Source organism: Sciurus vulgaris, assembly GCF_902686455.1.
Source record: "Sciurus vulgaris genome assembly, chromosome: 11".
Lineage (NCBI taxonomy): Eukaryota > Metazoa > Chordata > Mammalia > Rodentia > Sciuridae > Sciurus > Sciurus vulgaris.
Genome location: NC_136472.1, coordinates 118,092,885 through 118,107,180, shown reverse-complemented (window position 1 = coordinate 118,107,180; position 14,296 = coordinate 118,092,885). Strand labels below are relative to the sequence as shown.

At 43.2% G+C, this 14,296-nt stretch overlaps 1 protein-coding gene across 11 annotated transcripts in view; it reads right to left on the bottom strand.

Moving 5' to 3' along the window:
- Window positions 1-14,296, bottom strand: part of GRAMD1B (GRAM domain containing 1B) — a 245,247-nt gene that overhangs the window by 153,354 nt on the left and 77,597 nt on the right. The window contains exon 1 of one of the 11 annotated variants that reach the window (XM_079104493.1): window positions 12,518-12,537. The exons of the other annotated variants lie outside the window; for them this stretch is intronic. The gene's annotated coding sequence lies outside the window, so the exon portion shown is untranslated. Of the gene's footprint in view, window positions 1-12,517; window positions 12,538-14,296 lie in introns of those variants that run through there. 11 annotated transcript variants of the gene reach the window in all.

Here is a 14,296-nt window from a genome sequence, read left to right as displayed (position 1 = left end):
TCAAGGCCAGCCTTGGCAACTTAGCAAAACCTGTCTCAAAATAAAAAATAAAAAAGGGCTGGGATGTATTGAGTGGTAGAGTGTCTCTAGGTTCACTACCTAGTGCTGAAAAAAAAAAAAACCCTAAAGTTGGTTCCCACACAAGAGAAAGAACACCTGGAGCCACATGGGAAGTAGACAGGAGTTCATAGAGGAGAAAGAGGTTGAGCTGACATTTGAAAGATAAACAAAATTTTACTAGGCAAACCATATTCCAAAGCGAGGGAGGGGTGCTTGCCAAGGTCCAGAAGGTTGAAGGAAGAGCAGTGCATGGCATGCTGTCCTCAGTTCTGGAGATGAGGGCTGAGGTGGGAACAGCAAGAGATGAACACAGACAAGTTAAGCAGAGTTCACATCATGAAGGGCCTTGAGTGTCAGAAATGGGATGAGATTTCATCCTGTGGATGATGAGGCACTGAAGAATTCTAAGCAGGGGAATGATCTGTTTATTGACGAAATCAGAAGTGTGAGAGGCAGGTCTCTGAGGAAGCCCTTCTCAGTACAGCAGAGAGGATGAAGACTTTAGCAAATGAAATGAGCAAGGACAGAGCCCATGGGAGAGACTGAGGAGGTGCCTAGCTGCAGATGATGGGAGAAGATGAGCACCAAACCTAGGTGCTCCAGGTTCCTCTGCTTGCAAGCTCCAAGGGGCAGCTCTAACTTCTTTCTTCTAACTTCTTTCTCTAACCACCCCTCACTTTAGCACAGTGAGACGTAAGTAAGCATTAGACAGGCTACAAATACTCTGAGGGCTAGTTAATTACTACCATCTTCAATAATTCACAGTAAGGTAAAAATCTACAGCAAATGCTAAGTGAGCCTTGAACCTTGGAATCAGAGTAGGAGGGTGGGGCAAGCAGAGTCAGTGACAGTCTTGCCTAGAAGGCACAAGGCCCTGGGATCAACCCCAGCACCAAAAAACAAAAACCAAACAAACAAACAAACGCAAGAGGCTGCTAAAGCAGGTTATGAAAAGATTTCAAGGAACTCCAACAGGTTCTATGTAGCACACAAATACACTCATCTTGGAGTCACACATAAAGTAACACTCATCTACTGAAAATAAAAATAAATGGAAAACAGAGCTCAAGCACAGGGAAGCAATTGCAGCAGGACTGGGCTCTGAGTCTGGACCCAGCACTGGCTCTGTCTCCTACTATAAAACAGAGCAAGCTACACTGCCATTCTGAGCCTCAGTTTGCCCATCTATAAAATAAAGAGTGTGCTCAGTACTCATATGGGCCCCACCCAGGCTCAAAAGTGCAAGAAAGCTAAGCCCAGAAATCTTCCAGGAAATCCATTTCAAAGTCAGGTAGGAGATACAGAGAAGGGAGGCCAGCTCTCCCGAGATGTGTGAGTGTACCAGGAGGGAGAGCGACAAGGGCCAGACAGTGGGAAATGAGAATGGCAGCAGGAGAACAGATGTGGTTTAAGACCCAGAAAAGCACCAAACAGGCACAGAGACAAAGTCATGTGGCTTCCTGACCCACTTCCTGCACACTCTCTTTGATTCCTACTTCCTTCTAATGTTACTCTCTTTCCAATGTTATTTTACAATAGCCTATAATTCAATTAATAAAATCATGGACCAACACTTAACCAGCAGGAAGGGGCCTAAAAGACCTTGTCTAATTCTTTCCCTTTCAGAACCAAAAACCAAAGGCTGAATAATTAATGGCAAAGAATCTTAAGTATGCCACCTTTCAGAGCTCCTCCCAAGACACCCTACTGCCCTTAGGGTACAAGAATGTAAACTCCAGGAGGCAGAGAAGGTATCAGACTTTGCTTTATAGCCCTCAGATGCTACTGTTTATAATCAGGCTAATTACTATCTCTTGTAGATGTGTCCTATATTGCAGGTAAGTGTCTCCAATGTACCAGGTTCTTTGCTAACCCTGACAATGCAGGAATAAGCAGAATGGACCAGATCCCTGCTCCTTGTAAGGGTCTCAAATTCTTGTGGGTTAAGCAGTAAGGTTGCAGAGACGGGAGAGAGATCACCAACAAAGAGACATACAAAAGATGATCATTTCAAAAGTTAAAAGTACTATGAAGACAGTAAAACTGGGGAGGGAGATGAGAGGGAAGTCTCAAAAAAACTAAAAACTTTGTTACAGTCACACTGAAAAGAGACAGATCCTGAACTTGAATCCATTCAGATCCCTCTGAGTGCCTCCTATCCAGTGGCTTTGCCAGCTACCCTTTATTGAGTGACTAGCGCAGCAGTTTGCATAACAAATACAGAAGGAATGACTGACAGACTGTGAATGCATATCATCAGAAGGTTCTCAGTGTATTTTTAATTTGGAAGGGAATTCAGAGGCAGATTCTAGTGAAATCTGTTCTGATTTTAGTTCATCCTAATGAATCTCTAGCTAGGCATGATGGGAACATACGGCTTAACCACAATTTTTTCCTTTCATTCTACACCTCTATCTTTTGGGAGAAAAATGGACTTAAATGTTCGCTTGCCTACTTCTCTACACAAAAAACATGACTGCTGCACATCTTACACACGATACATCTTCGAACAATATTTATCCTTGGTATTAATGGGAGTAAAACATCACAAAACTGTAAGAGCATAAGACTTAAGTGCTCATAGAGTGTCTCTCGGATACAACAAGTTAAAGCATCTCTCAAACAACAAGAATTTCATGTACCTTGTCTCATAAATACAGTCTCACAAGAGACAGAATGAGCATTTCAGCAGACATACAAAACCCATCCTAACCTCACAAATGCATGTTCTCTAGCTCTTAATCTTTAAATCTTACCTTGTCTCTTTTTTACGATGTCTCATTTTTCTAAAAGTTCTCATTCCTCACCTTCTTCCTATCACTAAGTTCCCCTTCTCTCCTAAATACCCTCATATCAAAGACAGTCACTCATCTCAAACTCTGAAGACAATGCTGCCCTCCATTCATTGGTGTCCTCTGCAGAGCCTTATGACTGTACTGCTTAAGCTGACACCAAAGATTCATGAAGCCACTTTACAGGAGACCCAGCACTAGGCAAGACATGCAGAACATGCCCAAGGCTGGTTACCTGTCCACCCCACAGTCTTACCCATGAGAAGAGGGATCAGGTTCCAGAGATACACCGAGAAGCACTAGGAGTCCATCCCAGCAACCTCGGCTGATCACACACACACTGCTCTGACCACTCCCTGGATCACTGTCTCCTCAGGTTCAGGTCGGTCAGCCCCAAATGACTCAGCAAAGGTGGCGGGCAATGACAATCAGCCGCAAACCCCAGGGCCTGTCCTTCTGATCAGATAAGCCTAGCCCTGAATGGCACCAACATGAAAATACCTCCTTCCCTTAAGTTTAAAGGGAGGGGAAGAAAAGAGAATAATCAGACAGCGAGCGCCTACCTTGTACTGGACACCTCGAGAGGAGCCTTACCTTTGCTAGTCCATTTCAGACCAATCCACAAGGTAGATGTTTCAGGGTTGCCTACTTATGGAGAAAACTGATGATGCAAAGCAGCCTGAGGGAAGAAAACTTGTTCCAGGCTGGAATTTTACTCCATGGAAACAGTCTGGAAATTGCTACCAGAACAAAAATCAAAGGCAGCTGCTGGAAAGTCATTGATACCAGCCTGGCTAGAAGTGGGGGTAAGTGAGGAGCAGGGTGGGCATGGGCTTTGTCAAGAGTAGAAACACATTCCATTTCTCAGCTGTCCGCCCTCACCCTCAAGCTCACATTCAGAAGTGGCCTGTGACCCCAGATGCTCCCTTATATAGCCTCAGTGAGCTTGTCATGTGCTCACCTAAACTAAGGTCCATAAAGTGCCCTGAGGTGGATGTATGTGGACCCCAACCGCCAACATCAAGACAAGTATCATGCTCAGCTTGCAAATCAAAACCCCTTCCTGATAAGAATTGGAATCACCATTCCAGGGAAAAGCACCTACCCTGCCCTAGGGGATATCCAGGTTTAAGAAATATATTACCTTGGGGCTCAGTGATAAAGAGCTTGCCTGGCATGTATGAGACCCTGTATTCAATTCCCACTACCACAAAAACAAAACAAACAAACAAAGAAAAAACACATATATTTGTTTTAAAAGATTTGTGTGCTTTCCTATACTTCATCAGTTAACCTGGATGAGTGGAGTTTAGAGTTGTTTGCGTAGTACCAACTATTTCTTACTAACCCTCTGAAGATACTCGTAATTCGATTAAGACCATAAAAGTAATCATTTGCAAACCTGTTCCCCCAAAGAGGTCCTAAACTAGTAGTCCGCTGGGAGAAGATGCTCTAGAACTCTTTGTGGCTACAAAGGGCAAGGTCAGAAAAATGTACAAACCCAAAATATCTAAATTTTGGATCCTTTACTTCGACAGTACTTATAAAACACACACACACACACACACACACAAATTTTTTTTTCATGGTACTGGGAATTGAACCCAGGGCTTTATGCATGCTGGATAACAAGCACAAAGACTAGGATTATTTTTCTGTGGAGAATTTCCCAGTCAACAAAGTACTGGCCATGTCCACCTATTCTGTAATATAAATGAACTAGGTCCTCCTTTGAGAATAAATTGCTTCTGCTTTCCTAAGACCAAGTATCCACCCAACTCCATTTACTAAGGAAGGTCTTTTAGAGAGGGTGGTCTTCACAACAAGATCTGACTAATTGCCAGGATGACCCACAGGACAGTCACTGCTATCCTCTCCTTAGAAGAATTTGTCACATTTTCAACCTTAACATATATTTGTAATAATGGGCACCAAATGCCTAATAGATGCTGAACAAAAATCTGCTGTTGAACAAAGGAAGGAATAAACCAGACTAACTCCTTCAAGAGCAGAGGCCAGCCAAAGCTCGAAGGCAAGCACATAGCAGCCAAGCCACACGTATCGGTGATATTTGGACTCTCTTCTCTCTGGCAGCATGAATGTTTAATGTGTCCCTCCAGCTCAGAAGGGGAACAGGAGGAGGCAAAATCCAGTCAGAGCCTTTCACGAGAGCTGCAGCTTTAAAAGAGCAGAGGCATGTGGAAATAGCTGGTTGTAATGTTTGGCCTTTATGTTCCATTTCCTGTGGATTTGAATTGCCCTCAGGACTTATGTCTAAGCCTCAGTATAATGTCAGATGTATACATGCACTGAACAATATGGGCAATATAGGGCTGAAATAAAAGTGACATGTCACAGGCTCCTTTTGAGTCTGATTTCTGTCATTATTTAGTTGTATGGATGTGGGTAGGCTTTGGAGCTTCAATTCCTTAAGGACCAAGTGGGCACTCTGATTACATTTGTCCCACAGGATGAAGGAACAAATGATGTAAGGATCGTCATGCCACAAGCTTATCATTGGAAGGTCTGGTGTGTGCCAGACTCTGTCCATGCATTTTCTGAGCCCAGGGCCTGGTTAGTTGTTTTAAAAAGAATAAAGTGCTACCCAAATTAAGAGATTATGGTAAATGACTACTGCCCACGTTGTTTTCATTTGTGTCCATGTAGGTGCCATGCTTTACCATTCCTGCTGAAAGCACCCAACAGCCAGTGTCAGTATCCCTTCTTTCCTTTCTGTCTTCCCCCTTGTAGTCAGTTCAAGCTCCACACTCTATGGCAGGTCAATAAATTTCCATCCACTGCCTGCCTTCAAGGCTGCATTACACTGGGTGATAAAGGGCCATTTCTACTGGCAGCCCTTTGACTGTTGGCTCCTATTAGGGCCAAGTGTCTCCCACAAACACCAGCAGAACAACTGCTTTGGCATCTGACAGCTGCAGAGACAGACCCAGTTTAATTTCATCATCTCCCAAGGTCTTGGACTATGTCAGGGCAACAAATGTGTCTGCATTCCAAAATGTCCACACCAAATCAAATTAAGTCCCACTATTAGTGGGAGGGGAGTCAGCTTCCACAGTCAGCCACCTCTTACAACTCCTGATTTCTAAATATTAGAAAACAAATTAATCTCCTTTCAGTGATGTGCCCAAATAACTTGCATTTAAATAAATTGGAACTAATGTTGCAAATTTTGCCTGCTGTCTCTCTACCACTGCTAGGATGTAAAACCTACGAGGGCAGAAACTATTTTGTCTACTATCATCTCTGGTGTCAAGAACAATAAACTGGCACATTGTATGTGTTCAGTAAACAGTTGTTGGATTAATTAGGGGGGCAGGAAAGTGGAAAAAAGGATGCATCTGTTCCAAAATGCTTCTTCCCTGCAGAAGGAACAACTGTTGCCCCGACCTGGAAAGAGAAGATGAGAAAAAGTGTTGTTGCCAAGGCAACCACAGCTCCAAAAATAAACACCCTTCAAAGCTGCCATGAGCCTGTGTGTGGGGAAAACCTAACCCATATTTGCACACTATGCCAGGGCCCTGGGTCAACCACCAGACACAATATTGCTCCCAGCATGCTCTTGCTTGCCAAAGCCTCTTTGTAGATAAGGTCAAGCACTCTCTACCTGTCTACTTCAAATCTGGCTCCTCTGAATAAAGACCACCCTTAGAAGAATAGCAATCTCAGGTCTCTGGGTAGTTACAGTCTGATGGGGGACACAAACAGGACACAGAAAATATAGGAAATAAACAAGCAGGCTTAAAAAGACAAAGAAGCCAATATATAATAACCTAGATTTACATGAGTGGCATATGGGGGGTAATTATTCAGCTTCAAGAGGAAGTCTTGCTTTGCATAATGATTTATATTAGAATTCCATGAAAATCAAATTTCCTTACATGCTTTCACCACTCAATTATTTATTCATTCCCTAAATACATGTTTACTGAGCTCCAACCATGTTCCATGCAAAATGCTTAGCAGGCGCTGAAATGAAATAAACTCTGACTTCACAGTTCAGGATCTGGTAAAGAATACAATGTGAGCATGCTGCCCTACCTCAGAAGTGGGCACAGAGTCCCCACCAGCTGCAGAGTGCAGAATTAAAGGGGGAGGAGATGAAGGGGGTCAACCAGCTAGGAGGATGCTTACATACTGAACACGAGAGATGGGTGAGAAGGTAGACTGAAGAACGTTTTCTTCTGAGCAGGGAGCCTCCTGATATTGAAAAACACCAATCCCCAGTGTCCTGACAGAGTGGGAAGAACTAGATTGGTGGAAAAGACAATAGGCTCAACTGAAGAACAGAGTTCTGAAGAAAATCCCAGTGGAAATGTGCATTAGCGGAGTGTAAAGGAGACTAAGACTGAGTAAAGAGATGAGGGCGGAGATGCAAATGAGAGAGTCATGCTACACTTTGAATGTTCCCTCCAATACTCATGTTAAAATCTCAGTAGGATTAATATCATTACAAAGGGCACCCGGGCCTCCTTTACCACTTTGCCCTTCTGCCTTCTGCCATGTGAGGACACAGCATTCCTTCCCTCTGAATAATGGAGCAGGAAGGACTTTGTTAGATGACAGCCTTGACCTTGGCACCAGAACTGTAAGAAAGTTGATTTCTGTCCTGTATAAATTACTCAGTCTCAGGCACTCTGTTATAGCAGCAAAAGATGGAGTGAGTCAGTCAACATGAAAGGGAATCATTAAAGCCAAGGGCTTGGATGAACCTGACCAAAGATAGTATGTTGGTTCAGAAGGAGAAGGAGGAGGAGACCAAGAAATGAAGTGGAAGAAAAGGAGGAGAGATAAGAAACCTGGTGTCAGGACCTTAAGGAGACCATCACTGAAGGAAAAGATAGGTAAGAGTGGCCCCCACATTATAAAATCTTTTTATACTTTTCAGTAACCATCAATAGACAGAAAAGTAATATCTCATAAATAACCAAAGAATCAGCAAACCACGTTCTAGGTACCTGGAGGAACAGACTTGGAGGAAACATGAGTCATCGGAAATAGGGTCCCTTTTATTAACTAATGAAAAAATTAACATAATTCTTCAGGCACATATACTTACTTTGGCCTCACAAGAAGAAATAAAAATGTATACTCTTCATTTTATAATTTTGTTGAGGCCCAGGGAGATTGAGTTACCTGCCTGGGACCACAGAGTGAGAAAATTAACCGAACTGAAGTCTCTACTCCCTACTGCCCAACTGGTTTCTAAGCCTAGTACTGGGACAATTGTCCTAAGAAAACCATCCCCTTGTCCTCAAAGACAGATGAGCATCATGGCTCACTGATTAAAGATAAGGTTCCAGGCAGTGCAAAGATAGGCTCCCTGAGAAACAGACTGGACAGCACAGTTGGGAGATCTGTATTTTGGATCCATTTTCGTCACCAAACAGCTTTGTGGCCTTGGACTTCATGTTTTCCTCAAATATGAAGCGATCTCACAAATCCCATTGACTACAGAACGGATTCTCTGAGAGAGGTGCCAAACCAGGTACTTCCAAGTGGTCGCTGAATGTGAGAGAACTAAGGTGGTGTGGTGGTAAAATCCAGGCCTGCAACCCTGTTTTCCTCTCCCAGCCAGCAGAGGCTTCCCTGAGACCTATTCTGTTTTCATATTTTAGTGTAAATCCCATGTTATATGGTTTGGATATGGAATGTTCCCCAAAGGCTCATGTGTTGAAGACTGGTCCCCAGTGCCACAATGATCGGAGGTGGGGCTTTGGGGAAATGAATGGATCACGAGGGCTCTGATCTCATCAATGGATCAGTCCACAGATAGATTCATAACCTGAGGGCGTTATTGGGAGATGGTGGAGGATGTAGGGCCGAGTAGAAGAAGTGGTCACTGGGGATATACCATGGAGGGCTACCACGACGTAAGCAGCCTTCCTCTACCACACCCTTCTGCCTTGATGTTCTGCCTTACCTCCAGTCCAAAAGAATGGAGCCCACTGACCACAGGCTAAAGTCTCTGAAACCATGAGCCAAAATGAATCTTTCTTCCTCTAAGTCAGTTTTCTCAGGTATTTGGTCAGATAACACACATGAGTTAGTCTGAATACCATACTCTTTCGAAACTATCTTCCACTCTTGGCTGTGAGCTCCTCAATGGAATGATCATGTATCCATCTCCATATCCCAAGCACCAAGCCTGAGGCCAATGCCCAGCAGTTTTTTAAAAAAATATTTAAATTTTAAAATGCACAAAATTTTAAAATGTGAATAAATAAATATTGGTATAACTGTTGGCAATACCTCTCCTGAGTTACCTACACTGTCAGCTGAATCTCTCTGACTGTGAAACAAAAGACATTGACAATCAATAGAGGCATTCTGGGAAGCAATCCAGAGAAGGCACTTCAAAGAGAGATGAGTCTTCAGTGTTCCTAAGAACTTTCTGAATGGGCAGGCCACATCCTCCTCCTCTCACCTTTAATACTACCCCATCTTCTAACATACTTGGCTGACAGTGGCTGAAAATTCCTCCCAGAGGAGGACAGGTCTGCAAGTAATGGCTAGGACAAAGCCAGGCCTTTCCTCAAAATCCGGAAGCAACAACCCAAATTACTAATAATGAGTCTTGAAAGGAATATTATCAAGGGAAATGATCAGTTACCTATTCTTCCATCTCCTCTGAGGACAGAACAAGAGAAAAGGAGTTTGAATTGTATCATAGGGAATTTCAGTGCGACCTTTCTCAAAAGTACAATTTGAAAACAGAAAGGAGCAACCCACAGAGGCAATACAATCTTCTTTCCTGGGTCTGTTTCTTTAAATGAGATTTTCGGTCATGAAGAAAACAGTTCACCATAGACGCAGGTGGAGAAAGCTCTTGTTATCCCCCAAGCTAAGGACAAACTATTTCCTGGAGAAGCTCCACCTGGTTCAGAGTAACCTTTATTGCTACTATTACATCCAACCCTGAGAATCAACAGAAAGGTCAGAAAGAGCTTGAGGGTGCAGTGACCCAGCCAGAATACAAATGCTGCTACATCAAGGCAGACTGCTCTGGGGGTCAGCCTGGCACTGACATGCTTGGAGGCCAGAGACCATGAGGAAAAGACTGAGTGGCCCCAACACCTGCCAGGGCTCTCTCCCTCCCCCCACTATGCAGAAGTATCTCAGCCTGATAGTTTCTCCAGGAAGAGTGCTTCCGAAATTTATATTCAGCTTTATTTCACAGTCCTTCTGAGCTACAACATTTAATATTGCTGGTCTTTGTTTCTGGTTCCTGTCACAGAGCTCAACGCCCTTGGAATCTCCAGAGCGTAAGTGAAATGAGTGTCTTTTGACATTCATAATAAGTCCCTTTGATAAAATCTGAATTGACGCTAATGCAGTGACTTAAGATGGCCCATGGATACCACAGGAAGGGACCAGTCACCAGAAACATCAAGCAATTGGAGATCAGTGGGTTGGGAAAAGGGAAGTGGTTGGTGGGGGGATGGCTGGAGATCAAGCTGTATAAAAACTCTTGGGCAACACAATTTGCTGAGCAGCAGGGTTACTGGAGGTGCTGGAAGGGCAGTGTGCCCAGAAAGAGCCTGGAAGATGTTCAGCCTCCTCCCCACCCCCAACCTCACCCCACGTTACCTCTTCATCTGGTTGTTCATTTGCATCCTTTACAGTAAATAGGTAAATGTAACTGTTTCCCTGACTTCTTTGAGCCATCCCAACATATTAACTGGATCCAAGAAGGGGATCAGGACCCCAGGTGATAGCTGTTAGATCAGAAGTATGGGTGGCCTGACTTGGAATTGACATCAGAAGTGGGAGTGAATATGAATGAAAAAAGAGGAAAAAGAAAGAGAGAAATCCCAGGTTGTAGAAATCCGTTTTTTTTTTTTTTTTTTTTTTTTTTTTTGTGCAGTGCTGGGGATCGAACCCAGGGCCTTATGCTTTCAAGACAAGCACTCTACCAACTGAGCTATCTCCCCAGTCCAGTTGTAGAAATCTTTAGATGGTCACTAAGAAACAGGGTGAATAAAACAGACATTGATAGGGTTGAAGCAAAGGTCTGATATAATACTATCAAAGGTTGGGTGGACCAAAGAGTGCTCCTGTTGGTCCCCCAACATTAAAGGTTTACAGATGTGCTTGCTGTATTTGCCCCAGTTTGGAAACATTTTAAATGTCAGAAGACAAAGACTGGAATGGGAAATCTGATCTAAAATTGCCTTGGCTAATAGGCAGATAAATCAAAGCAAAGATGAAATAAAGGACAGTGATCCTTAGCTAAACTCCCTGGAGCCCCTAAGCCTTTTGCACACACACACAAAAAGAGTAAAATGGTGGTAGGAGTTGGGGTTGGGGGAGCTCTCATGACTCCTTGACACAAAAACACCAAGACCCACGAATAAATCCCTGATGTGGGCTGCAAGTGGATTGGAAGAACATAAATATGTGAGGGGTTGATGAGAGTACTAAAGTTGGAATGCATAAACAAGCTTTATATAAAGCTGTCTCTTTTACCTGAATGTTTTATAGGAATGGATATTACATCTGGTTGGAAATACTTCCCCTACAGAGAATTGTAAAACTAAAACCTGTTAATAAAATCCTACTAGGGAAAAAAAGGTTGATAGAATTAAAGTAAAATTGGTGGGAGAATTAGCTTGCTTGAACAGGTTTTATGGGAAATAGTTGCATCTTTTTCATCTGATTATATTTTAAGTAAGTACCTGTATATGACTAGGGAATGTTTCCCATACTTACCATTATAAAACAGAAGGCATGCAAGTCTGTCCTCTGAGCCATATTCATTGGAACCAGTAAGATTGCCCAAGTCCACACCGTGTAGAATAGAAGCAGAATTGGTGGTATGGACAAATTCTCCCTTGATAGCCCTGTGTGGAGCCCAGTCTGGAGCTTATGGCAAAAGCCTGGGAGCACCTCCCAGCAATAACAACCTGGGATTTGGACTAAGGAATTTAGATGGTTTATACAGGATCGTGCTACTTGGAGAAAATAAGGAGGACGTATTCAGAAGAAGGGAGCTTTTTACCCTAAGGACTAACTCCAGAATTGTGTGAAGAATAGCTAGATTCTATCATAACTTAGTGCTCTATAAATCACTCTCAACCAACCAACTAAGACCTGCTGGGTTTGTAGGGGGCAGCTCCAAGGAGAAGAAACAACATCCTATTTGGAAGGATGCCACTCTGATTGAAGAAAGTAGAAACAAATCCGCTCAGTCTGTTGAGCTGCATGCTGTTTTCTTAGCAGTGACAGAAGAAATGAAGCATGGTAAAATCCCCATGTTTGGGTTTTTACTCACTCACGGGCAGTGACCAATGGCCTGGTCCATAGTCAGGCAGAAACAATGGAAAGGCTGGTCTAGTAAAGAGATGCCAATGCCAGGGAGGGCCCTGGGAAAATCACTATGAGAATGTTCAGGGTACATTAGAGAATCGCACTTTAATGCCCAAAGATGTACTGACAAGTGCTAGAAGTCTGGCTGATTTCTGTAACTGGATTTTTTATCCTTTATGTCAGAATTCTTAAAGATCTCGTGGAACAGGTTGTACCCACACCTCATCTGGGACACAGGGGGCTAATAATAAATGCTTCTGCACTGCCTAGTGGTCAAGATACCCCTTGAGTCACCCTAACCTACATTAATGGGAGTGGACTATTGGGGCAACACTTACCAGACTGCCAGAAGAACCCCCCGCAGGTTCAGAAGATGACTGGAATCACGTAAGACGGCCACCTGGGTCCATAAAATGAGGAGACATGGAAGTACTGCAACAATGCAGCAATGAGCCAAGTCTAGACATATTCATCTTATACCCTCTGAGACATATAATACCAGTAAGAACTGTTTGATTTGCCAATGAAAGAAGCAGAGATTGCAGATGGCTCTGTAGCAGATTCCCCAAGAGGAAAGTCCTGTACCTAGCTGGCAAGTCAAACTGATATTGGTAGTCTCAGGAGGCTACAAATCAGCATTGACAGGAATAGAAACTGACTCTGATTCTGGACTGTATCCCTGATGAAAGATGGAAAATCCCAGAGAACTACAAAAGTACAGGAACAGAAGCCACCACACCAATTTGGATGTCCAACCATCATTTCTTCAAAGGAGGAATATACTTTACCGTCTGTAATATCCGATAATGAGAAGAGATATAGCAAATAATAGTTTATTTGCCTTATGGTTCTAGAGGCTGGAAGCCCAAGAACATGGCCCTGGCATCAGCTCAGCATCTGGCAAGGGTCTTCTTGCCAAATCATAACATGGCAGGGGGCATCACATGGCAAGAAAGAGCAAGCTTGCTATCTTAGATCTTACTTCTTATAAAGACACTAACATCATTGAGAGCCCACCCTCAAAGCTTCGTCTAATCCTCATTACCTCCTGAAGCCCAACTCCCCAAATACCATGAACATATGAATTTGGATATTAATTTCCAACACATGAACTTTTAGGAGACATATTCAAACCACAGCAGATGACTATACTTTTAACCTTCTGGGGTTGGTTCTGGGGATAAAACTCAGGGCCTCATGCATGCTAAGCAAATGCTCTACCATATATCAGCCCACTTTTTTTCCCTACTTGATGCAGTGATCAACTGACCAAAGATGTACTGACAAGTTCTAGAAACCTGGCTGATTTCTGTAACTGGATTTTAAATCCTTTATGTCAGAATTCTTAAAGATCTCGTGGAGCAGGTTGTACCCATAACTCATCTGGGACACAGGGGGTTAATAATAAATGCAGCTGCACAGCCTAATGGTCCAGATACCCCTTGAGTCACCCTAACCTACATTAATGGGAGTGGACTATTGGGTCAACACTTACCAGACTGCCAGTTATCTGGACCAGTGGGGGCTGAACCTGATGCTTCTCCCAGAGGTGGGAATATCTGGGCTATAATGGGGAAGGAGGGACAGTAGCTGCGAGTAAAAGAATAAATAAATGTCCTATTGATGAAGGAGATCTAATACTACACTAACTCCTCAGAAGAGGCTCGAAGCAAGAGATGAGCCTGTCTCCTAACTCTGTTAGGCACCTGAATAGGCACCTGAGTGGTCTCAGCAATGGAACCTGACAAGATGAAATGGAAAACTACAAGCCTAAGTATCCTCACACTGAGAGATAGTTTCATTTGATACCATGATAGACTGGACCAATTATTAATGACTGAATGGGACTAATGAACCAGTATCTTTGAACTGTTACGATCCTTTAATTATAAAGGATTCATGGTCAAAGAGCAAGGGGTGACCTGTGGTATAACATGAAATCTATTCAGCCTTTGTCCCTAGCTCCTATCACAGAACTAAAACCCTTGGGCTCTCCTGAGTTACAAGATTTTCGTTTTGTTTTGGTCTGTTTTTTTTTTTTTTGTTTTTTGTTGTTGTTGTTGGCTTTTGGTTTATATTTTTTTCAGTATTGGTGATTGAACCCAGGGGCCCTTGAC